The sequence below is a fragment of the Plecotus auritus genome (assembly GCF_963455305.1).
Source record: "Plecotus auritus genome assembly, chromosome: 8".
Lineage (NCBI taxonomy): Eukaryota > Metazoa > Chordata > Mammalia > Chiroptera > Vespertilionidae > Plecotus > Plecotus auritus.
The window spans coordinates 22,054,479-22,082,013 of NC_137782.1; positions in this window are offsets into that span (position 1 = coordinate 22,054,479).

Sequence of the window (27,535 nt, forward strand, 5' to 3'; positions counted from 1 at the left end):
GTCCTCTACCCAAGGGGAGGCCGAGCAACATAAACAGATGGGTCTTATACTTACTGTAACCCTAGCATTTGCTCCATAGATGCATGCTTGTGCTGGCAGCCTATGCCAACTCTCTTTTCCAGATAATGATAATAGTTTTGTGTCATTGAGTTTAAACCATTCCTAAGAAATCTAGGACCACTGCTAGATAAGAAATAAAGTGCGTAATTTCCAAAATAAACTATTTTATTTTAAAAATACGTTTTTATTGATTTTAGAGAGAAATGTGGATCGCCTGCCTCTTACATGCCCCCTAGTGGGGATCAAAGCCACAAACTGACCAGGGATCTAACCAACAACCTCTAGGTGCGTGGGACAATGCTCAACCAACTGAGCCACACCAGCCAGGGTCAAAATAAAATCATTTTGAAGGATTGTTAAAGGGACCAAGTGGGCAGAAACAGGATTCTAAGCCTGGATATTGATCATCCCTGGAGCTGGGACCTTGCTCAGAGATGTTCGTGCACATGGGGCTTGGGGTCAGAAAGCCAGCTGCTCTTTCCAGATGAGGTCTTTTTCTCTCCAGATTGACTACTAGGAAGTATAGAGAAAAATTATGTGCCCAGCTCTTTTGTTTTCCTCAGTCTTGTTTTTTTGGAAGTAATTTTCCCTTCATTATTATTTATTCTTTTAATCCCAAGCTAATTGTTCAGGTTTATTAGACTCATGATTTTACTTTAAGCTGTCACTCATTCATTCATTCATTCATTCATTCATTCATTCATAGGTTGTAGTAATTAAAAGCAAACAAACTGGAGTCTGCCATAGGAAGGTGTGAATACCAGTTTTGCCACATTGCAATTGTGTGAGAAGTTACTCAACATCTAGGTCTTCACCTGTAAACTGGGGCCATAATAGAAGTTAAGTCACAGTCACTGTGAAGACTCAATGAGATGCCACAGTAGAGAACACAGCACCTGGCACAGAGCAAGCCCTCCAACCATTTCATTTATGACTCACTTATGTTAGGATATTGGTGTAGGATAAAAGCACAAATAGCTACCTAAACACGGATTGGCAATTAGGACACTTGCTGCCTTCCTGGCTACATTTAGGGCTGAAATTAACTTGAATACTGTTTTCTCCATTTGTGCCACTTGGGCTATGGCTCTTTATAACCTATATTTCTGAGCCCATAGGGACATGTCCATAAGCACTGGGCACTTCCAGGTTATCTGTCTTGAATCCCCATAGAACAACATCGTAGACCAGCAAATGCCAGACAGCTTTCTCACTCAGGAAATCCCCCTGATCCTCCCTCCTGAGCCATAATTGCACTTCCATTCCCAGCCCAGCCTTTTTCTATTTAGCCAGCAAGCCAGTCGCACGGTGATTCTCATGAGGCCAGTGATGAATGTGGCTTAAATGGAAAATGTTGTTTGTGCATGCGGTGTCAATGAAGATGTTATTAATACAGCTCTGGGAAGACAGCTGCTGCCAACCTGCTGGGAAGCCACAGCCACATGCAGAGCCTGATCAGTTGTTTGTCCCACAAGCTCAGGGCTGGGAGGCACTTAAAAGTCATCAGGTCCAACCCATAGCTAATGTCCGAGTCCCTCTGTTCTGCAGCCATCCAACCTAGGCTTTAGTGACTTAGTGGAAGGAAGTCTGTTATCTGTCGTGACTCCTGATGTGGCTTTTGCCATCTCTGGACAAGTTTATTCATGACAATTATTTGTTTGTTTGTTTGTTTCAAATGTGGCCTCAAATTTTCTTTTTTCAGAATATCCTCTCACTGATGCTAATTCAAATCCTTGTGACTATAGGACATAAGTAAAATATCTTCTCATGATAATCTTATAGATTCAAAGAATATAGTTGTGGATCCAGGGAGATTTCTCTACTCGCAAGTTAAACATTCCAGTTCCCCAAGTATTTCTCAGATAATGTGACTACCTGCCCTTTATTATCTCAGACTCATATCTAACTTCATTTTGGACTAGTTGTGTGACTTTAGGTAAGCTACCTAAACTCTCCCAAACCTCAGTTTCCTCATGTGTAAAATCGGAAATTATATTTATACATTTATTTAAAATTGTGCATTGTTTAGAGAGATGTATAGTTTAAATAAGGTAAATTTTAAGGTGCTTGACACAGTGCCTGGCATACAGCAGGCAATGGATACACTCAATGATGATTATTATTGCTGTTTTATCATTCCCCTTTGAGCACATGCCCTGGGAGTGCTTTGACTAACTTGCTGGTGATTAAAATGTATCAGGGCCTGTAGACTACTGAGTGGTCTAGGCCTTGCCTCCCTTTCCATCCTCACCTTTCACTGGTTCTTTTCTCTGTTGGTCACACTCATCTCAACTGGTCTTATTCCATTTCTTTGCATATGCTAAACTCTTCCCTGCCTTGGGGTCTCATTCACCCTGTCTTTTCTTTGGGGCATCTCCTCCTTCTCACCAGGATGCACACACTTTCCATCAGGGCCTCTTTTTCAATGGCATGTCTCACTTTTCCAAGCATCCCTTCTCCAAAAGAGGTTTTCCTTGATCACTCATTTAAACAAGCTCCCCAATCAATCTCTCACACTGCATCCTCATAACATTCACCAAAATATATAATTCTATATTTACTTATCTGTTTACCTTAGTTAATGTTTGTCTTTACTGCTAGACTGTCAGCAACATGAATGCAGAGTGTTTTTATTTTAAAACATTTTCCCCAACATGTTATAATGGAAATTTTTCAACATATAAAAAATGTTTTAAAAAGTTGTAGCATGAACCTCCATATGCATATCTTTTAGATCATACAATTAACATTTGGCTATATTATCCTTATCACACATTTTTCCTATCTATACCTTCATCAATCCATTCACCCATCCATCTGTCATCTCTCCATTCATCCATTCACCCACCAATCCACCCATCCTATTTCTTGGGATATTTCAAATTAAGTTGAAGACATCAGTATACATCACCTGTAAACACTTCAGCATGCACAAATTATTAACCAGCATTTAATATTAATTTATGATTCTTCTTTTTTTCTTGAGGTAAAATCCACAAATGGTGAATTGCACAAGTATTAAGTGTACAATTGATGAGTTTTGAAAATATCCACCTGTCTAACCCAAACCCCTATCAAACATTAATGTCATCCCCAAAAGTTTCTTTATGCCCCTTCTCAGTGAAACCCCAACTCCACCTTGAGGTAACTACTATTCTGATATTTGTCAACACTAGATTTTCTTTTTCTAGAAGTTCATATAAACTGGAATCACATAGCATGTATTGTTTTTTTGTAAGATTTGTTTCACTCAAATAATGTTTTTGAGATTATTCCAAATTGTGATATACTAGTATACCAGGGGTTCATTTTTTTACAGCTGAGTAGTGTTCCACTTTATGGGTACCACAGATGATTTATCTGCTCTTCTGTTGATGGACACCTGAGCATTTTGTATTTTTAGCTATTATGAGTGAAGAGGTTATGGACATTCTATTATAATCATTTATCTTGTTCTTTGGCTATTATGAGTAAAGAGACCATGAGTATTCTATCACATTTTATCACATTCATGTATCTTAGGAAAATATCTAGGAGTAAAATTGCCCAATCATAGAGTAAGTATATGTTTACTTTTATAAAACACTGCTGGACCTTTTCCTAAACTAATTATAAGAAGAGCCTGTTTTGATTATGACCATCAACCAGCCAGTAAGTGATTTTGGCCCGAATTAAATACATAATAAATATTTGTTAAATGAATACAGGAAATAAATATGAAGTATAATGAATATTCCAACCCTTCCCTACTATTTACTAGTGAAGTATGACCCTCTATGAATTAGTTAAGTTCTCTGAGCTTTCAATTCCATTTTACATGGAAACAATAAAATGTGGCTTAGTTGTTGCTGAAAGGGCCAAGGATATGTGCGTGCAGTGGGGAGGAGGAGTGCGAGGTTAAGAGGTGAGTGACACCTTTTATTTAATATGATTATGCCCTTCCTTCTGTCCCCTCCCACTCTCCTGCCTTCAGGCAGTCAGGGAACATGGAAGCTTAGGGGCAGGGGAGAGTGAGAGAAGTTGAAGGAGTAAGAAGCACTTGGATCAACCATTCATCCCTCTCCAAGGCAGGTCAAAAGTTGGCATTTATATACTTGACTTCTACATTTTGTCCTCTTCAGATTTAATGTCTAGGTTTGTCTGATTTTTTAAACTGGGTTATTTGAATGTCAAACTTTCCATAGCACTTTAATAGAGGTGTCCATTAACCTGTGCTAAATTAGAGCCCAGCATCTCTGGAAATACATGTGACATCCACATGAATACCAAATGCCTTCATTAGGCGAAGCACTTACACGATGAATACCAAATGCAGAGTCCCACTTGGGGACCCAGACTTCACTCCAGGAGTTGCCAACACATCTTTGTGTTTCCTCAGCAGACCCACTCAGCCCTGTTTGCTGTTTATTTCCAGGTGATGAGAGGTGGCAATTGTGACTTTGGCTGAAATACATAAATGGCATCCTAATCACCAAATTCAGAGATGGAGCAATGAGGCAGCTGGGGCCCATCACCCAGGCAGGAGTCAGCAAGAGGACGCCCACTTAGTATGCAAGACGGATTTCAAACACTTCATAAAAGGCGATAACTTTCTTTGACCAATGAATATATTATTTATAAGTGATTCGGGTGCCTTCTTCTCTCCCTCCTTCACTACCAGTCCTCTGGCCCCCATTTTTACAGGACGTTGTAGCACTTGTTCAGTGATGAAGCCCCTCATGATAAATAATTTATAAAGCAATTTACAAGTACATTATTTTTAGCAATAAGATAAGACCTAGAAGAAAGTGTTTTACACACACACACACACACACACACACTCACTCACACAAGGTGGGTCATAAGTAGCAAGATATCAGAACACTGATAAGTAAGGGGGATGGGCATGAGGTGAAGGCTGTGATAAGCCACAGAGCTGGGCCCTTAAACATGAACCATGCGAAATGTATGAAGCACATTTGCATCATAATTAAGAGAAAACCCACTGAAAAAAATCTTTTCTCTTAATTCTTGGAACCCAGCTGCTAAAGTCCTTCGCACAGTGTGATTCTAAGTGAAGATGCTTTTCCCTTACTGTCTGACTTCTCTTGAGCATGCCCTTTGATCCAGGCCCAGTGTCCAGAGTTCTCCCTAAATTATCTCTGTTTATCTTCACTATCTCTACGCGGCATGTGTTATCATTATCCCCATTAGATGGATGAAGAAACTAAAGCCACCTCCTTCTTTGAACACCCAATTTGGTTAAAGCAACACATTTAAGCATTGATTCAATCACTAATATTCGACCGGTGTTTGATAAGCTCCTGTTTTGTATCAGGGTTTGTTCTGAGAGTGGGGATGTGTAGACGGACGATGCATCTCTAGCAGCAGTGCTGTTAATAGGAACAGAATGCAAGGTGGAATTTTCTAGTAGTCATATTATAAATAACAAGGGGAAATTAATCTTAATAACATTTTATTTAAGCCAGTAGATCCTAAATATTCTTATTTCAACATGTACTCAATATCAACATTGTTAATGAGATATTCTAAATTTGTGTGTGCTGACTTCTAAACCCAGTTCTATCCTTCTGACACACCTCAGTTCAGACCGGCCACATTTTCAGAGCCCAGTATAATAGCTACAAGTGGCTTGAAGCCATTGGACTGGATGGAAAAGGAAGGAGGCTAATTCAGGGGGTAAAATGCCACTATTGTGGCATTTACTCTCTGAGAGGTCAGCATAGTGTGGGTGAAGAGGTGGCAAAAGGGTCAGGGGGGCTCAAAGCCCAGGAAGAAGGAATTCAGGAGACTGGGAGGGAGTCAGGCTGGAAAGCAGGCCTGATGCGATCAGCACCCCTAACCCCTTAACCTCAGTCATTCCCCTACTCCCCTAGCAATTACTTGTCTGCATTCTCTGCTTAGCACTGTTCCTGCTGTTTCTTTACTATTTTCTTTAAAATTGATTTGCTTTTTAATCTCAAATTTGTTTAGCTATGAAAATACCTGAAACTACCGTGAATGGAAAAGCAGAATTAATTGTTATAAATAAATTAACCATAAAATAAATTCAAAGCAAACAAAACAAAGTTATTAAATTCTAGCCATATATTTTTGCCTGTGCAAAGTTTTGGTGTCAGTTTAATCTTTTTTTTTTTTAAAGGGGAGCAGGGAAATAAAGAGAGGGAACTTATGCTTTGGGCCAAGATGGAGTGTGAGGGACTGACTGTATTTAGGCTCCCTACTAAATAAAATAAGCAAACAATAACAACAACAAAATGCATGCAGCAATGATTTCCAAAACCTGAACAAGAGGTAACAGAGGACAGCGATCCTGGGGAGATGGCATAAAACGAGATGTGTCCTGAGATTGACCCAGCTTCCTGCCCAGGGTGTCGTTTGTCCTCCAGTGAGTACCGCTCTGATCCCACCTCACAAATCTTAGGAACAAGACCTCAAAGGTCCAAACTGTTTCCAAGTAATTTAATGTCATGTTAGAACAAAGCTAAAGATACTTATCCTATATAATAAAAGTCTAATATGCAAATTGACCAAACAGCAGAACAACCAGTTGCTATGACACACACTGACCACCAGAGGGCAGACACTCAATGCTGGAGCTGCCCCCTAGTAGTCAGTGTGCTCCCACAGTGGGAGTGCTGCTCAGCCAGAATCCGGGCTCATAGCTGGCCAGCACAGCAGTGGTGGTGGGAGCCTCTCCTGCCTCTGCTGCAGGCAGGTGGTAAGGAGTGAGGGATCCCAGACTATGAGAGGGATGTCTGCCGAGGGGTCCCGGACTGTGAGAGGGCACAGGCCTGGCTGAAGGGGAATCTCATGCACTGGGCCTCTAGTAGGAATATAAAAATCACCAGGCTGCAGTGCAGGGAGGGAAAGCCCAGGTGGAGCCAGTGGCTGAGGAGACAGCACTGAGTCCACTGAGATGAAACAGCCAGAATTCAAAGGACAGAGTCCTAGAGAGGTGGAACCTGCACAGAGAGGGAACCCCAGGTCTCTGCAGAAGGCTCCCCTCCAGCATTCATCTGTGTAGTGGTCAGTGCATTCATGTAAAGAAGGCTCGGAGATGAAAGTGCTCTGTGCTCACTTGGGAAGGGCTGAGAAAAGTGCCTGTCCCACCAGCCAGACTGGAACACCTCATGATTCATGGAGCATGGGGTCAAGTCCACAAAAAGGTCTTGCCTCAATAGTGGAGGCTAATTACCTCTACTAAAGGAAAATGAGCATCCCTCTGATCACACCTAACACGTCTTAGAAGCAAGATCCCAGAGAATTCAACTGTTTCCATATAATTGCATCCAGGAACAAGCTAAAGGCTATTTGAGGACTATAAAAATTTCTAGAACCCAACAAGGTAAAACTGACAACCTCTTGCATCCAATCAGATATCAGCAGGCATGCAAAGAAGTAACAAATTATGATCCATCATGAGGAGAAAAATAAATGGAAACTGAACTAGAACTGATGCAGACATTACAATGAGCAAGAACATTCTTAAAAAGTTATAACTGCATGCCAATTATACCTCAATAAATCATTTTTAAAAGAGGAACTCAGCAAGTGTTCAAAAATGTTTGTCTGGTACTAAACTGTCTTTTCAATATAATCAGAAGTGGGTAGAAAGGCTTGAAAAGAGAATTACTTTTCTTCTAGGTGAGTCAATGTTTCTCAAAGATGTGTCCACATTTCATGTAAATTCATTTTCCAGAAGCATCTGTGGAGAGCCTCGTACACTTAGGGGAACTCTTGGCCAGATTGTGCGTGGGACTGGAGGCGAGAGATTCTGGGGATCCTCCAGAAAGTGCAAGGAAGCTATTTGGCTGGACCAGTGTAAGGGAAACACTGGGTAGAGGGGACTTTCAAGGAAATCAGAAGCTCAGATGAGACTCTTAACTGTATTGGCATAAGTTAGGTTAGCACACTGCCTCAAATACTGGCCTACGCTCAAATCCCATTTTTGTCCTGTAGGAGGCATTGGAATTTATTAAAGTTAAGTAGTCTCTGAGAACATCCTTTTATGCCATTGATAACATAGGAATATTAACAACTGCCTAAGTGATGATTTCAGAATATTAAATTATATAACAAGTCACTCACTTCTCTTTCTTCATTTTTCTCATGGCACTTAACACCATCAGAAATAACTGAGTTTTAGTTTCAGTTTGATATTGCTGATATTTTATGCTCTTTACTTTCCCATCATCCAAAGTGGGGTTCTTGTCTGTTCTGTACAAGGTTCCATCTATAGAGCTTGGTATGTACAACACTGGACATGTAGTAGGCTATCAAAAAATATTTTTTGAGTAAAAGAATAAACTCGGGGAGCATAACACTACATCTGAAACATTGTAGATGATCAGCATTAAATAAAGTTTATTTAGGTTCTTAGAATAAGACCATGGCATCCATGGCATCAAAGGTATAAATTTGTTCCACCAAGATCTTGCCAAGTTGTCAGCTGGTCAGTGAAGTGAGTGTGGCCAGTCATCTAACTCTGAGTTCTCCCAAAGTTCACTGTTTCAGTCATGGTCAAGCAAACTTTTTGTGCCTGAGGCCAGGTTGAGTCATACTAGATTTAAGGGAAGAAGCAAGTAAATAAAATGTTCTGTCTGATCTTCCTGGATGAACCTCACTTCTGACCCCAGGAGCTGGCCCCCTGGACCATGGACAGAAGAGATAGTTAATAATAAATTACAAACACCATACAGCAATCACAGGGAGACCCTGTATCCCCTCCCTAACCCATACGTTCACTCAGTGGTCTGCTCTACCCCATGGGCTTAATCAGCATCAAAGCGAAACAAATCCAATAAAATGTTTCCCTGAGCTAGGAGTGAGTTCAATGATTCATTCTCATTCATTCTCTCTCTCTTCTTCCTGCCAAACAGTTGATCATAGCTGACAAGAGAACAAAGGAACAGGCATTTCACATAAGTCATCCTCATATCTCTCCCTCTCCTTTGCTCTCTCACAAGAATCAAGGCCACCCTAAAGCTTACCAAGACTTAGTGATAAGTGCCATTTGGATCATGGTGCCATTTGTGTCTTCCTAGTAGTTGGACACTAATATGGCACCTTGTTGCCACCTTTTTATTCTCTTATGGTGGCAGTGAAGATGCTGTGCTCAGATCCCCTCCTGCAGGGGATGTAATTGACTGATGACTCTGAGCTGCGGCCCTAACAGCGACACCTAATCCATGCTTCCCAGGAGATCCCAATGCCTAAGTAAAGTAAGGGATATACATGCAGGTTCCTTCCTGCAAGATTCAGGACCCTTTTAATAACTGACTGTGTTTTTTTCTAGTTTTATTGAGGTGTGATTGACCAATAGAATTATAATATATTTAAAGTTTACGGCGTGATGACTTGATATGTATATTGTGCAAGCATACCTACCATCAACATAATTAATGCATTCATCACCTCTTATATTTACCTTTTGTTTGTTTGTTTTTTGGTGAGAACACTTAAGTTCTCTCATAGCAAATTTCAGTTATACAATACAGAATTATCAACTATAGTCACCATGTGATACATTAACTCTTCAAACCTTATTCATCTTATAACTGAAAATTTGTACACTGTTATAACAGGTGGCTTTGGTCACCTGTTGCCATTGGCCCAGCTGAAATGTTCCCAGATCTGTGTTGCAGTCAGAAACTATTCTATCCATTTTTCTTCATTTTCCCTCTCCTTCACAGGCATTAGGCCTGAAGGCTCTCTTGTCTTCCCCCTGATTCTTGTTCCTATTTCTTCACAGGCATTCCCTGTACCAAATCTCCTACACATCTAATTCTGCCTTCTTAGAGAGCTTGAATGAACACAAGTGGTGTCAGGCATAATGTGGGGCTTTGGGGACTGTCTCACTCACCATTCAGCTGGCAAACAGGATCTCATTTTGAGTGGTATAAAGAGCAGAGATAGTACTTGGCACAAGTTGGTAGCCCAGTTGCTAAAGATCTCACCAATGATGATCTGGAAATTGACTCACTAGTGGTGGGAAAACACTTGCAATGCAATGACTCAGACAATTGAAAGCTATCAAGGGAACAACACTTACAAAGACAGCAGAGAGGAAAAATTTTCCCAGTAGATGGAGCTCTGTTGTATTAGTCAGTTCAGGCTGCCATAACAAAATGCCACAAACTGGATTGCTTAAACAACAGAAATATATTTTCTCACAGTTATAGAGGCCAGAAGTCCAAGATCAAGGTGTGGGCAGGCCCTAGCTGGTTTGGTTCAGTGGATAGAGCATTGGACTGTGGTCACAGGTTTGATTCCAGTCAAGGGCACATGCTTGGTTTGTGGGCTCGATCCCCAATGGTGGGGGGGGGGGGGCGTTGTGGGGAGGCAGTCGATCAATGGTTCTCTCTCACCATTGATGTTTCTATCTCTCTCTCTCTCCTTTCCTCTCTGACTTAATAAAAAAATAAGATGTGGGCAAGTTTGGTTTCTTTGAGTCCTCTCTTCTTGGCTTGCAGGTAATGTCTTGATATCTTTCTGTATGTCCACATTTTATTTTCTTATAATAACACCAAATCGGATTAAAGCCAACCCTAAACACCTTATTCTAGCTTAATTACCACTTTAAAGACTTTATCTACAAATATGGTTACATAATGAGAAACTGGGGGCTAGTATTTCAACATATGGGTTTTGGGAAAACACATTTCAGCCCATAATACAGCCATCCAGTCACCTATTTTGTGTGGAAAGAGAAATGGCCCAAGATGAGACTATATCCAGATTCTTAGGCAGTGATCAATGGCCTGGCTATCTGGTCAGAGGCCTGGAAGGAAAAGAACTGGAAATTCTGAGACAAGGAAGTCTGGGGTATAGACATGTGGATGGACATGTGAGAGTGGGCAGAAAGCACAAATATTTTTGTATCACATCTCTGTCCTATAGGAAAGCATTAACCATGAAAGAGCTATTGACCAACCAACTAGACAAAATGACTCAGCCAACTGACATTAGCCAGTTTTTATTATCAGCTACTGTAGGACTGATACAATGAGTGCATGGACAGTGTGACCATGGTGACAGAGATGGAGGCTACGAGGGCTTAATAACATGGACTTCCACTCATCCAGCCTAATATAGCTGCTGCTACCCTTGGGTGCCCAACTGGTCAGCAAGGGACCAACACTGAGCCCCTGACATAGCACCATTTCTCAAGATCAACCAGCCATTTGGTTCCATATGTCCTCTTCCATTCTGGAAAGATCAACAAGTAGTCCTTGCAGGAACAGACCATTGGTTTTTATTTTCTACCCTCAGAGCTTCAACCAGCACTACTGCACAGAGGATTATGGAAGGAATGACTGCTCAATGGCATGGAGTCCCACATAAATTGGCATCTGATGAGACTCACTTCACAATGAAGGAGATATTGGAATGAGCTCTTGTTCTTCTAATCTACTGTATTGGGTGAAATTTTGTTGGAACTGCTCAGTAGTCTGGGACTTTCACTGCTTAATCCTCCTACCTTCCTCCCATTCTCCATGGACATCAGACCTGCACTTTTATCTCGAAGTCTTTCCACCTTCTCTAGCTCACTCTCCTCTGACCACCAATAAAGCTCTGGCATTTCTGATCCTGTCTTAGTGTCCACTCTTCTGAGAACCAGAGCTAACACAAATCCTTCTCCAGAAATTTCTCCTTCCCTGTTATCCACGTGAGGTCAGCTTCCATAGGCTGACTGATTCTGTTTATGTCCTTTTATCACCCTAAATGACTCCATTTACAACTTCTTAATTTAACTATGACTATTTAAAATATATTACTAGAGCCTTATTTTACTTCTTCTTATAAAAAAAAAACAAAAAACCCAAAGGTTGGCTCAAATCACTTGATCACATTAAAAATCACAGAACTCTCCTGTTAATGTATTATACATAATTATATTTGAACTTTATGTCTTAGGAGAAAATTAATATTTTGTGCTAGTAGATACATTCAAATTATTTTTAAAACTTACTTTTTGTGATAGTAGCAGTTAGAATCTTAAATATTAATTTTCCATGATATGCAATTTCATGGATTTTGTAATGTGTACCATATGTTATGTATCTTAAATTTCAGTGATGACTAAGGTGATTTTACCATCTAAGACAGTGGTCAGCAAACTGCGGCTCGCGAGCCACATGCGGCTCTTTGGCCCCTTGAGTGTGGCTCTTCCACAAAATACCTCGGCCTGGGTGAGTCTATTTTGAAGAAGTGGCATTAGAAGAAGTTTAATTTTAAAAATTTTGGCTCTCAAAAGAAATTTCAATCGTTGTACTGTTGATATTTGGCTCTGTTGACTAATGAGTTTGCTGGCCACTGATCTAAGAAAATCAGACTACCCAAGTTTCTAGTCATTTAGCTTTTCATAACTTAAATATATTTCACTTGTAAGATAACTCATACCGTGATTTATAAAACACCAATCAATGTATTCACAAAATGTATGTATAACTGCTTTATTTCTTTATTTGCTGTATTTGACAGCTTGCAATTCATTTAGATATAGCTAACATCCAAATTTTGAGGGTTTCCCAAAACTTAGTGTTTTATCCCATTCATCATAGCATTTAAAAAAGTTGTCCCAGGTTTCCATTAAATTCATTTCTAAGCATTCCCAAAATTGTAAACCATAACAAAAAAAGTGATAATAAAAATGAATTTTGTTTTTCTCACTATCCCTCACAGCATACTTTTCTGAATTTCTATGTTTTTTATTCAGCTCTTGAGACTGCCAGAAAATTGTGAGATTCTTGGGGACAGAGGCTAGATCATTCCTTTTGTTTTTCTGTGGTTACCAGCAAAACATAGTAGGTAGTTGGTGCTCAATAACTGTTTTCTATTTCTCTCTCAGATGCTATTCTTTCCATTTTGAAAAAGCCTTGCTCTGAGGAGCAAGGACAGTAGAGATGGGGCTTGTACAAAGAGGGAACAAGAAGGATTTTAAAATACTTAAAGCTCTAAGCTTTTGAATTTTTAAAAATTCTCACTGCTCCCAACAAAAACCCAATGTTCAGAAAACTAGGATGCTGTACCACTATATTCTTCTGTGAAGACCTCTTTGATCAAAATAATGCTAGAAGGTCACTCCCTTGATCTGTTTAACATCAAGATAAGGTCAGGCATTAATTAATGTAGAATTACCAAAGAATTCCTATGGAAATGCATATGACATCTCCATTATAACCATAATTAGCTAATTAACCAATCAATTATAGTGATTAATGTGATCATAATGAATGTATGGCAAATGGTTATTAATTCCTAGAGTTTCCAAAGTGAATGCATTAATCACAGTTGAATTCATGGTATAATGTGGGTGCCTAATTGTCTTTCTGAACCCTGAGTGTGATGGAATAACTCACATCTGCTTAGAACTTTTGCAGTTTATCAAGCACTTGACCACATGTTATTTTTTCTTTATAATAAACTTATGAAGCACTGGAAGAAAAGTGTTATAGTTGTTGTTATTTCCATTTCAGAAGTGGTAAAACTAAGTTTCCAAGAAGTTGGGTGCTTTTGGCAGTACCACACATCTTCGGATTTCCTCCTTCAAATAGGACTTCCAACTATTGTGATTAGTATTTGGAGTTCTTGACATGAGCATTTACACTAGGCTTCCCCATAATTTTTCAGACCTTTCTTTTTCATAAAAATTAATCAGTTTGTCACCATATCATGGATCTAATGGGAAGAGAGTTTTACCACTGAATGAGAGAACTCCTGAGTCACCTGGAAGAAGAAAAGGTCTTTGCGTACTGGGATCACACTGCTTCTACTGTGTGGTTGTAAATGAAAGGAAAGCAAAACCCAAACCAGCCCCAAACAAAACCAAACAAAGTATTAAAGGGCTTGTTGGAATCAGTCACCAAGCCCTAGAATGAAAAGTGCTTCTTTGGCCTCTGCATTCAATTATTCTCTGGTTTTCCCTGGGATATTGTGCAACTTTGAGCACATGGTCCCTACAAATGTGGAATACATCAATAAAAGAATTAGGCTCAAAAATGGGCTTTAGAATGACAGGTGGAAGAAGGGGCTCTTTTTATATCAGAGCAATAGCATTTGTCCAGAGCAGAAGTGGGAGAGAAAACAGTAAAAGGAAAGGCCTTATAGAAACCGTAGGAAATAGGGTGAGACAAGAAAGCCAATGGAAGGAAAGTTCCTGGAGGAAGCTGAAGACTAAGGGGAGTAGAGGCAGAATATTATGGAAGAAAAACCTAGACCATCCACAGCCAAAGATCAGTTTACATCTATGGGAAATGCTGTCACATTAAAGTGTTTTTGAGTAGTGGATGGATTTTTTGAGGTCTTGCTCTACTTCAAAGTAATTTACTCTGGAAAATATCAGAGGCACTTGAAACTGACTTTGAACCTGGTGCAAGTTTTAATAAGGATCTTGATAAGTGACATCAACAGTTCCATAACAGTCTGGGATGGGGGGCTGCCCAGGGGAGGATCAGCAAACCAGGATGTCTGTGTTCACCTGTCCCACATGTGGTTAGAAAATGCAGCTCTCAATAACCAAGGAAGGATTAGAGGTGAAGGTCATATTTGTAGGTGTACTGAATGACCCCACAGTTAAAACTCTATGTAGTTTTTTTAAAAAATTCTATTCTATGGTTAATTCATTTTCAACTAAATATTATAATGTAGACGTAAACACTAAAGTCAAAGTACCTTTTCTAAAATGTTATATTAAATCATTGTTCACAATGATGGACTCCAGGTAGACAAAGGTAGATACTCTCAGCTCAGTAGGGCAGGCAGACATGGAAGGGTATAGGTGCCTTCCAGAACTGATTTGCCCAGCAGGTGCAGTCCCGGTTAAAGCGTGCACAGGGTATGGAGCAGAAAATATCCCCCTTAGAGTCTAAGTCTACTGAGGCTGATTCAAGTGCTTTAGGTTATGCAAGCATGCTGGAAGAAGGTTAGCAACGATTCTCAGCATATTTAGCTGTATCCAGAACGTTCTGTCAGTATTTGGAAAATGGAATCATGTGTAGTGGTTAGGAACATAAATATTGAAGTATGTATGTTTTGATCTTGTCCCTGCCACTTATTGGGTGGGTTCTGGATAAATTAATTTCCTGGTCATTGATTTCCTTTCCTATAAAAGGGACATATTGATAATACCTACTTTAGGTGGTTGCAATGTGGATTCAATAAAATATTTTGTATAAAATGCACAGTAAAGTGCCTAGTAATTAGTGTCTCAGAATCTGAGACATAGTGCTAATGTTTTATTGGAAGCTACAATCCCAAGGCAATTAGAGTGAGGCAGGGAAGAATGGAAGTAGATGCCTATGTGACCACTGTTACATGAAAAGCCAAGTCAGAGATCTCTGTTCAGAAACACCAGGCTTCCAACCCCCCAACAAAAAGGCACGCAGACAGGCTTTATCTGCCAGATCACTTCTTCCTTTTCTGCCAACCATCAATCAAAGTTTGTCCAGCCTCGTCTCAGAGATGCTGAGTGTTGAAGCAGTGGGGGTGGGAAGTGGCAGTACTGTTCAGGGAGTCCCCAGAGTGGGCTGGCCCCAGGAAAATCTGCTATAGAATCAATGTACTATGTGACTCCAGCTAGGGATATCTTGTTTTCCCCTGATGCCTGGTTTTGATTAAAGGCACATGTCATGTTCAAAGGCCCCTGCTTAGCTCAGCCTCTGTGTGCCCTTATGTAATTAGTTTGTTTAAACTGTGTCTCCGATTATGTCAGGTCTTGACTGTGACTCTAAGTACAAGTGTGTAATAGGATATACCTATTAAACAGATGTTGGATTTTAATGGATATGTTTTGGACAATCAATCGGAATTAAACTTTCAATAACTACTGTAGAACAAGAAAATGTATCTCCTTACATTAAACAAAGCAATATGGCCTCTTACTGGTTCTCTAGAGCAGTGGTTTCCCCAGATGGGCTGTGTGTCAGCATCAATGGAGGGACATTTTTCAATGAGATTTCTGGGACTTCATTCTCCATATATATTGATTCATGGAACTGGGAAAGAACTTAGGCATCTGCATTTTTAGAGTCCCTTGACAATTATGATGTGCAGATAGGTTTGGAGGTTCTGAGCCTAGAGACAATAAGAGATAATCATTTAAAGAAAATCAATTCTGTGTTACTAGAGAGCAATGTTTTCATTTATTCTTCATCCATTAATTCACTCATTGATTTATTGATTTATTCACTGATTCATTGACTTATTCTTAATTAGCTTATTATACCCTGAACACCTGATAATCCCAAATTGCTGGACTAAACTCCATTGCATTATTCAAATAATGTCTACTAAGACATGCTTCTGCTCTAAAAAATGTTGGCAGTTAGTTGAGAGTGAGGAAACTAAGTGATTTTTCAGCACCTGGTCCGTTCTATGTATGTACAGTGTGCTTTAACATTCAATGTCTTATAAGAGCTTGAAGAGGAGGCAGTGCCATCTCCATTTTACAGGTAAGGATATTGAGTTCAGGTCATTTTATTATATCCACTATTACTCTGTTCATAAAAGCCTGAGGTGAGGATACAAGTGCAAAGACAATAAACACACTGAAACAGAGAAATCAATAAACCTTGCAAACCAGCCAGGATAAGGACTATAGCGAGTTAATAAGAGAAGTGGCCACTTTCAGCCTGGCTGGGCAGAGAGGAGAAGACAAGTGCCTAAGCTTAGGAGAACACAGTGAAGGACATTTCAATCAAGCAGGGCTTCTCAAACCGGGCAGATGCGATTCTGATTCAGTAGGGTCTCAGGTGAGGCCTCAGAATTTGTATTACTTTAAAAGCAACTGAGGCGATTCCAGGTTTGGGAATCAGCTACTTGTTTACAGAATGGATAGAGCCAGAAAGTGCTTTCAGGCTTTTATTCAATAGGTAACTCAGAATGGAATCGAGCCATCCAGGAGTCATCTTTTGCCATCATTCTCCCCATCCCACCCTTTCTGCAGCCAAGTTATCACTCTGATTTTGCTCTTTCTTCTCCAACTCCATGCTACCATTTGGCCTTGATTGTCTTGCTCCTGAATTAACTACCTCTAATCTCTGCCCCTTCAGTATACTCAGCCTTCATTCACAGCAGTTTTAACTTTCTAAAAGTCAACTGATTGTGGCATATGATGGCCACAACCCAGTTATAAACTGTCCACACTCCTCGTTGATGGATTCCTCAGAATGGCCTTCAAGGTTCCAGATCACTTCTCCATTTATTTGTTCATCAATTTACAAAATGTGCTCATTGTCTTTGACGTGTTAGGTGCTAGTGATGCAGTGATGCATTCACAATTTCTGTCATTTGTAAGTTCACACAGTATAATAAACACTGTCAAGAGGTAAGCTCATGGTATTGGACAACACAGAAGAAGATCTTCCCACCTGACCTGCAGGAGTTGGAGAAGGCTCCCTGGAGGAAGTGACCCCAGAAGGACTGGTAAGAGAAATGCACTGAGAGAGGGAAGGGCATTTGTGATAGGTCACAGCAGGTACAAGAACACAGCAGTAAGAGGGAACATAGCTTGTTCAGACAATTTTCGATAGTTCTGCATAAATAGCAATTGTGGAAGTGGTTAAGATTGAGAAATTACTAAGCATGAATATAAACACAATTCTAGGGCTGATTTGGTTAGAGTGGGTGCAATGCCTGGATCCAAATCCAACTGGATAGATTGAAATAAATGATCAGATTTTGCATTTCAAATGCAAATGTCCGTATATTGACTTAAAAACCCAACTACACTTTAGCAAGCTGGGAGGATGTGGCTTGACATCAGAAGCACATATGAAAATATTCAAAGTCAAACGGGTGTCGATGGTTTGAAGTGGCCTGTGCACAGACAGTCTCAGAACAGACTGTTCAGAAGTCTCAGGACACCCAGGACTTGTGTTCAGGGTTAGGACCCACAGTTAAAATGGCACAGAGACATTCTGAAATGCCCAGAGGTGGGTTTCTAGAGATAAAAAGCACTAACCCATAACACATGAGAAAATCTTGGAGGAAGTGGGACTACTTCTAGAAACCTACCAGCTAATTATCCAGAAAGCTGCCCTCCAGGACTCTAGCAGGCATAGGTGGTGAGTCCAAAAGGCACAGGCACAGGCCCACAGATCTCTGGTGAGTGTAAGAAAGAACTTTATTAGGACAGGCATTGTCTTCCAAAGATGCTGTAAAGGAGAAAAAGTATTGGATAAGGGACAATACACATTGCAGCATTTTTTTTTCTTTAAAAAACACACACCACACTTTATTGAGGTAAAATTGACATGTGTAAATCTGTACATATTAAATTTATACAACTCACTGAGATCAGGAATAAGTATATAACCCAAAAGCATCATCACCAGAAAGACTATAGACATATCATTGCTTCCCAAAGTTTCCTCCTGCCTTCTTTATTATTATTATTATCATTATCATTATCATTATTGTAAGAATACTTTACATAAGATCTATCCTCTTAGCAAATTTTATGTTTTGTTTTTATATCTTGACTATTGAGGATAATTAGTATGGAGAGTGCTAATATCTCTTCTAGATCCTGACTTCAATTCCTTTGAATATATACCCAGAAGTGGGATTGCTACAGCATTCCTCCTAGGTCTGGTTGTCTAATCAAAGACACCACTTTTTAGTGAGGGAAGGACTATGTAACATTTAAAGTGGCTGAAAGAGTTAAGAGGATTATTTAAAATTGATTTTAGAGAGGGAGAAAGGAAGAGATGGAGAAAAAAAACAAATAAACACATCGATGTGAGAGCGATACATTGATTGGTTGCCTCCCCTTTACGCCTTGGCCAGGGATTAACCCAAAACCTAGGTATGTACCCTGACCAGGAATCGAACCCACCACCTTTTGGTACACAGGATGACGCTCCAACCAACTGAACCACACCAGCCAGGACAAGAGTATGTTTTGCAAATGGGTTGGAAACTTTTTCTGGAAAAGGCCAGATAACTATTCTGAGTTTAGCAGTTGACTTGATTTTGTGGTGACTATACTACTCTGTCTTTGTAGCAGGAAAGCTGCCACAGACAATAGGCAAAGGGACATGGCTTGTGTTCCAACAAGCCTTTGCTTACAAAAACAGACAGGGGGCAGCATGTGGCCTGCGGGCAGGATTTGGCTCACCTCTGCTTTAGCAGATGGTGAGAAGCGCAGCTCTGAAGTTATTCAAGCAGCTTAGAAGGTTTGCACTAAAATAATCTTCATAAGAGAAGATAACTACAATGCAGGCAGTCTCTGCAGAGAACTTAGAACTTGTTATTGAGAGTAACTTAGCTCAATTCTCCCTCCGACAAGGAAACTGAAACTGAAACAAGAATGGGGCTCATTCCCCAATACAGAACTAGGTAGTGGAGTTTGCATTGCAGAAAGCGAGCCCAGGTATTGCCTATTGTTCTTATATCTGCATATAAGAGATATAATCAGCACATTAATTTTTATGGTTTGTAACAAACTTTCGTGCCTTTGATTAAAGCCTTTTCTACCATGATCCGGAGCCTTCCTCTGGGTGTGGGAGCCTGCTCCTCTCCTCTCCCGCAATTAACATGCGCATTATGAATTCCCTGTCAATGTCAGCAGGCAAGCTTTTCCAATTTTACAAAGCTCTTTTCTTCCAGGAGCTGGAAATGCTCTCAAAACTGTCCTGAAAGCATGTAATGCTTTTGGTCGTTGTCACCTTCGTGAGGAACAAGCTGCAACTTCGCTTTCTGACTTCATTCTCCCGGTGACATTTTTCACACAGGCTCTGACAGAGACAGCAATTATAAAGACATCCAGGTTGGCATTCAAGGATTCTTGAAGTTAACAAATTGTCCAGGGATAAATGACAATGAATTTGGCAGACTCCACGCTCCTGCATGAAAATCAGAATCAAGCCTTGAGAGGAGGCTATCCCGCACCCACATTCGTGGCAGGTGTGTTGGGGTTACCCCAGTGCCTTCCTCCTTAGGAGGCCATTTGGCTTAGGCCAGCTGGGCTGTGGCTATCTCAATAGGAAGATTTCAAAGAAAAGCAATGAACATACAAGTTTAAACACATACATGTTTGCTGACAATACTCAAGGGTGGGGGCGATGTTTATTCAAATCTCATTCACTTCTGCATAAAGTTACCATTCATAGGCTCCACACCGCCCAAAAGTCTATCCTGTCTGTGCCGCTCGACTGGTCCCACAGTCTAGCATTTGGGTTTCATCCCTTCGCTCCCCACTCAGGTTCCCTCTTTCCCTGCCTCTCAGAACTCTTCATCCCACTGAGTTGGAACCTTGCATCCTGTCCCCTCTGCCTGGAATTGCCTCCCCAAGTTTCCACTGAGTATCTTGGCTCTCAAGTCACCTTTTCGGTGGAGCCTTGCCTTTTCATTTCTGTGAGAACCACCTTCATTCATGGACAGAGATGCAAGTTGGGGGCCTCACCATTAATGCCCCAGGAGCCCTGGAATGGTCTGAGGAAGCTTTAGCTGGAATATAGAGGTCACATTGAATTCAGAGCCAGGTCAATTCCTAGAGACAACTCCCTGTGGGATAACGGAGTCCACCATGAAACAGGAAGCCCCAAGGTACACCACCAAGTCCTAAGGAAGCAAAATCAGTAACTCAGTACTATGTGCTTATTGTGTGGCAGGCACAATTTCAGCCCTGTGTACATTCTACTCAATCTTTCCAAATTAGGATCTGTGAAATGCATGCTATTACACAAGCCTCATTTTATAGATGAGCAGATGGAGGGATAGACAGGTTTAGAATGTTTCTGAGGTCTCACAGTAAGTAAGCCAAGACTATCCAGGCAGCCAGTGTGAAGGGAGGTTGAACCAGGGGCTTGGAGGGAAAGAATGAGGGAGTCCTAAGCCTCTGAGCTCACCACAGTCCACTTGCCCTGACTTTAAAGGTGTACTGAGGATATGACTAAGGGTAACCTTCCCCAGACCTTCTTCCTAGGGTGTTGACTAGAGTTGGTTAGAGTTATCTCCCCCCTAGAAATATTTTAGCATCTCAACCATACTCCTGAGTGCCAAAGGAATCTGCTGCTCCTCCCTCCAGGGCACCAGGTCCTGGATCTGACCTGGAAAGAGGAGAATGTTTCTGCAGACCAGGCAAGGCAGAGAGCTGAGAAAGGTGAGGAAGGAGAAGGTGAGTGAGGAGTTGGGCAGGGGGCTGGATGGGGGGATGAGAGGCTACACAGAGCATGGACAGCTGAAGCTGTGAGATTGTGGGTTTGATTGTCTTTTCCTCACTAGGGATGATAGTGATAGCATTTGTTAAGGGCTTACTGAGCTCCATGCTCTGTATTGGGTTAGCACGTTTAAACCTCTTCACCTCCCTCATTTTTTCCAATGAGGAGGGTAAGGCAAGGAGCTATGAAGCCTAATGTAGCAGAACTAATAAGAGACAGGGTCAGGATTCAGATACAGCTCTCAGCCCGAAGAGTAGACTCCTCTCTGTTCTATCAGTTGTCATCACTCCACTCTACTACCCAGAGAATGTGCAGCTCAGCCAAGGCCAGGCTGGGGAAGACCTGGGGCATATTTCTTGTTTTCAGCATTTTTTTCCTGGAAATCAGTGCTAGTTAGTGACAGTAGGAGTTCCATTGAAAAGTCCCATTTGGTGGAAGAAACACGTCAAGAGAGCTAGACAAGCCATACTGTTGTTATTCATATAGCAGTATGTTTTTGTCAAATATTCCGCACCTGACACAGGGCCTGTCACCAAAAAGACACACAGTAAGTGGTTCTTGAGCATGTGTAGAAGAAAGTCATTAAGAACATACTCAGTGTGGCTGGCTCTGACCTCTCTGCCAGCATGTCCTTGTCTCAGATAACACACTCTTCAATCGTGGAGAAACCCCTAATGCCGGGTCCTTCTCCAATGTCTCAGAGCATCCTTCTCCTCCCCGGGCCTAAATGTCACTCAGCCTAGCCTTATGACCTGTCATCTTAACCCAGTGGTCGGCAAACTGCGGCTCGCGAGCCACATGCGGCTCGCGAGCCACGGTTTGCCGCACTGTTGACTAATGAGTTTGCCAACCACTGACCTAGACTCTCGATTCCAGTAATTACAGGCTGTTGTTGTTCCTTGTGATTAAGCTCCTAGGGCAGTGGTCGGCAAACTCATTAGTCAACAGAGCGGCAAACCGTGGCTCGCGAGCCGCATGTGACTCGCGGGTAGCAGTTTGCCGACCACTGTCTTAACCTATCACCCCCATCCTTCCCATCAGACCGTCAGCTGCACCCACCCACCCTGTTAAATCTCCATTCAGAACCAGCCCACCCATTTTCTCTCTCCACTCCTATCTCTGGGTCTTTAAGTCCTCATCTGTGTGCAAATGGCTGTGTTCATGAATCTCACCAAATTCCCAGACTTTGACATTATTTTAGTGTTTTTCCATCAATCATCACAGGCATTTGAGGGGTATTTGGTGGTGGTGGTGACGATGGAAAGGACAGGAAAGGAGCATGGTTTACTTGAGATCTATAAGTGACAAAAGTAAAAATGTGTTGAATTGATGAATAAAAATAATTTTTATCATTCCCAAAATAGAATAACCCATAACTCCTGTTTACAGCAGATTTTATGTGCTTTTGAGAAAGTTGTTATGTTTATGACTCTCGATCATTGTTTTTTCCTGACTGCTAGGTGGGATGAGGCATCCCAACATTTCGTTCACAGCTACTTTATGTCTCCCACTTGGGTGTGCTAAAACTTTATTTGTCTCCATAACACATTTTGCATCCTCTTGTCTCAAAGTCATTGGAGTAAATTTAAGAGCTACTCTCAGCATCTTTATCTGTATTTCCCAAACTGCGTGGGAATCACTGAGAAGGTTGCTAACACCCAGATTGCAGGGCCAGTCCCAGGGATTTCTAATTCACTAGGTTTGGGATAGGCAAAGAATTCGCATCTTTAAAGAATTTCCAGGTAATGCCGGGGCTGCTAGCAGGTCTAGGGACCCCACCTTGAGTATGACCACTCTAGAGTCACCCTTGCCTTCTTAACTCTGTCTCAGAAAAATGGGTGCCCCCTCTCCTTTCTGTGGCTAACCTCTCTAGCTGGGGATACTAATCATTTCTTCCTGGAGTATGTGTAGAAGTCCCTGGAGCTCAGTCTTACTTGTTCAGCAGTAAACAAGGCAAGTTGGACCCTGGCCTCATGGAACCTACACTCCACGTGGGAAGACAAGCATTCCTGGGGTGAAGATGAATGTGATGAACTCTGAAATGGGTGGATGTGTTGCTTTTACCAAACTAATGATGTAGGAAACATGGCAGAGTTTGTCTGTATAGTTGTGAAACATACAGATAAATGCTGAAACTGTCAGATAAAAATAACCAAGCGATTCCCAGGACAACGACAGAGCATTTGCCTTCTTCAGAGTAGGCATTCCAGGAAAGAATGTTTCTTTCCTCTTGCAAACTGATCCTGGTGCTCTGTCGATGTCAGCTTGTTATTTGCCTAATAGAGCTGTCTATTACTCGATTTCATGTCATTTGCAGAGTGTTTCAGAGAAACTCAACTAAAACATAAGAGTAAAAGAAAAACAATATTGTTTTTCTTTTACTCTTATGTTTTAGTTGAAGTTTGGCTGGGAGATACAGCAAAACCACCTTTGACAACCTTTAAACAATTTGAGCTTTTTGAAGCTTTTGCTCAGATAGGAAACTCAGAACTCTGCAATCTTGTCCCCAGTGAAGCTGGATAGAGGTGGGGGCCCCACAAAACCAACATGTCGGGTTCCCCTGCAGCAGCCCAGAAAGCACTTGTGAATGTGGCAGGAAATGAGATCTTAAGTCAGCGCATAAAACAATCAAATTCATCACAGCCTTGGAATGGCCCCTCATAACTCAGGGACTGTCACAGCCCTTCGTGTGCACAGAGGCAGTCGTGGAAGGAGTGACAAACTGAGCTTCGAGTCTGCTAAATCCATCCTGGCAGCCAGAGGAATATATTTCCAAAGCCAAGTCACATCATTTTCCTTGAGTTTATTTGACTGCAGGCTAAAAAGCTATTGCAGAAAACAAAGGAAGGGGTGCTGGAATAATGAATATTAATGAACTTAATTCTCTGGTTTGTGGTTGGTCTAGTACTGGTAGGACCTGATGCAGATAAAGAAGAATACATTCAAACTCTTGTTTCAAAATGGACAGATGGTTTTGGCTATCCATCTATCCACTGAATACAAGTTTCCTACTATGTGCTCACCTCAGGGGTTGGCAAAATGAAGAACATCCACCCTCTGTCCCCAGGGACCTCATAGTCTAGTGGAGACATATATGTACAAAACCATGATAGTTTAGGACTTCACTTTCCATTATATGAGGTGGAGGGGAAGTCAGGGAAAGCACCCCAGAATATGTGTCTGCTTAAATACCTCCTCCCCTCTCCTGCAGGCACATGGACTAACCCTCCTTGAGGGATGATGAGCTTAAGATTTGGTTAAGGCTGGTGCAACAAAGGCACAATAACCAGAACGTATAGTTTTTCAAGAAAGACTTGATTATACCTGTTTTTCTCATTACCCCTGTTTTGGGTTGAATTATGTCCCCCAAAACAAGATTTCAAGACAACTTCCAGTTCCTGTGAATGTGATCCTATTTGGAAATAAGTTCTTTGCAGATGTACTCAAGTTAAGATGAGGTCATACTGAATGAGGATGGGCCTAAATCCAATGAGTGGAATCCTTACAAGAAGGCCATGGGAAAACACAAAGATACAGAGACCCAAACACTGAGGGAGAAGACTATGTGAAGATGGAGAATATGTGAAGATTGACGTGATGGAACTACAAACCAAGGATGACAAGGATGGGGCTAGGAAGGATGTTTCCCTAGAGCATTTGATTCTTCTCTGCCAACTCCTTGATTTCAGACTTCTTACCTTCTGAACTATAGGAAAATGAATTTTTGTTGTTTTAAACCACCCAGTTTATGACATTTTGTTACAATAGCCCTAGGGAACTATTACAGCCCCAAAGGTTGAATTTTGATTTAGAACCTGTGTCTGTCTTCCAGTGTTCAGTAGGATCTAGAATGAGGCTCCAATGCCCTTCTTGTCCTTCTCTCTCCCTGCCAAACCCTCCCTGAATTCAGTTTTGGATTAGAAAGGTCACTCCACCTCCTCTTGGTTAGTGGGGGCATTTCACTGACCATGAATTTTCAGTTCCTCCCTGAGGCTGAGGAGAGGCACTGCAGAGGTCAGGCACGCAGCAAGCATCTGTTGACTGGACCTGATTTATGGTAGCTTCTCAGTGAAGTTTGAGTTTACCATCTTCCCAGGAATAGCTTACTGACTTCTCAGATTTGAATGAGACCAGAACCTCATAGCAGGTAAGTTTAACACTACAAACAAGAACGATTTTCATAACTCTAGACAGTCAATTTGGGGTAGCCCTCTTAGACTACTGCCATTTGCCAGTTATAGTAGCATATACTTTGGGGAAGCAATTTTGCATTTTTATCAGTACCTATAAAAGTAGTGGAATCCTTCAACTCAATAATTCAACTTCAGGGAATAGATGCTGAAAATCCCCAAATGCACACAAAATTGTTACCACCATGATGTCATAATGGTATAAGAACAGAGATCAAACAAAATGTCAATAGTGGAATGCTTTATAGTAAACCTTGTAGTGTGTTTGTGAAAAAGAATATTACATAGCTACTTAAACGAATGACCTTGAACATTATGTAGCAACATTGAAATGCTTGCAGTATTGTTGTTGGTAGAAATGGGGTGGTTGCAGTATCACAGAAAAGCATTTTGGGGACCATTCATGGGAAGGTGAGATATGGTGGTAAGATTTATTGAAGCTGGAACAAACACAAAGGACTGTCCCAGGTCCCATGGAAGAAGGCCAGCCTTGTCTTCATCAAGCATAGAAGAAAGGCCAGGGTCTAGAAATTCTGTGTCATTGGTTCAGTCCATGTCAAAGCTTAGTCCAGTTCAGCCTTTGTTCCTGTCCAACTAGTGTAGTCTCTGTTCCTGGCTGCCCTCTAGCCAGTGCTGCATTGCTGCACCCAGGCTCATGCTTGGAGCCTGCATGGCTGCTCAAAGAGAAAGAGGGAGGAAGAGAGGGAGGGAGGAAGGGAGAGAGAGAGAGAGAGAGAGAGAGAGAGGTTACCTTTGGTAGTTTGGGTTATATTATCACAGACTTGGGAAGGACCAGGTGATCCTTCAAACTAACCAATTTCCCAATCCTTTTTTTGGTTTGTCCTGGGCTCTCCCCCTAACCAATCCACTCCTTAGATATTACTGGGTTCTGAGTCCCTTATCCAATCTGATCCTTTTCCCAGGCTAGACAGACAGGCCTCTATGGTTGCCATTTGGCTTCTAAAAATGGGCACGAGCCCAGCAGAAGAATTTCCCCTTTATTGTTTTTATTTCTTCCTTGGTAATCCCGGCTAATGGCTGATAATGATCCTTCCTGTCCACTTCAGGAGGGATGAGGTCCCTAGGGTGGAGAATGCAATGGTCCCCTGGAAAGCCTATGAGTGTTGCAACTTCCTAGTGAAGTAGCTTATTGTCCTATTCAGCTCCCTAGTTTATTAGGCTTAATATCTGATTCCCTTTGCTCCGTTCCTTTATTAATATCCAGCTACCTACACTAACAGTATGATGTTAGGTAAAAGGAAGAGGTTTAAAAAACTGTTTAGCACGATGACAGTTACGTTACATATCCTCTCAAACCTGGTTGGAAGGAAATATACCAAAATGGTAACTGTATTTGTGCTTTCTCTTCTGAAAGCTGTTTTTTTTTAAATCTCTGCTTTTGCTTTTGATTTTTTTCTGTCACGATTTTTTATTTTTAAAGTTCAAAACACAAAGGGACAGACCTATAGATTCATTTACTTATATGTTTAAAATTGATGGAAAATTATAGATCATTTTTATCCATTAATTAAATACCAATTGCTATTTCTTGTGTATATGCCTTATCTATTTTTACCACATGTTCTAAATTATCTTCCTCTAAACTATGACCTGTGGCCACCAAATCCAGCCCTCTGCCTACTTTCTTAAATAAAGTTTTATAGCAACATAACCACATCCATTTACTTAAGGCTGCATTATAACAGTAGAGTTGAGTAGATCATATGGCCCACAAAGCCTAAAATATTTAATCTCTGACTCTTTGTAGAATGTTTATGGACCCCTGATTTAAAACCTCCTTCTTCTCTGATTTCATATAACTCCAATTGGTCTTTTCCTCTCTCATTCCTGATAGAAAAATCTGTTTGAGCTTTTGGAATGGGTAGCAGACATTAGCTGAATCCTTGAACCCAAGTTTTGACGTCTTTTACATTGGCATTTACAATATGACTTAGTTTGGATTTGGTTGGAGGGATATTGAATATTGCTGAACAATTCAGAATTTGTTGTTTCAATCCTGACATCCTGGCCTCTGGATGCTTCCCCCATCCCAAACAAGTTCTGGATAACTAACTCTCACCCTCATGCTAACTCCACTCCACAGCACTAAAACAAAGG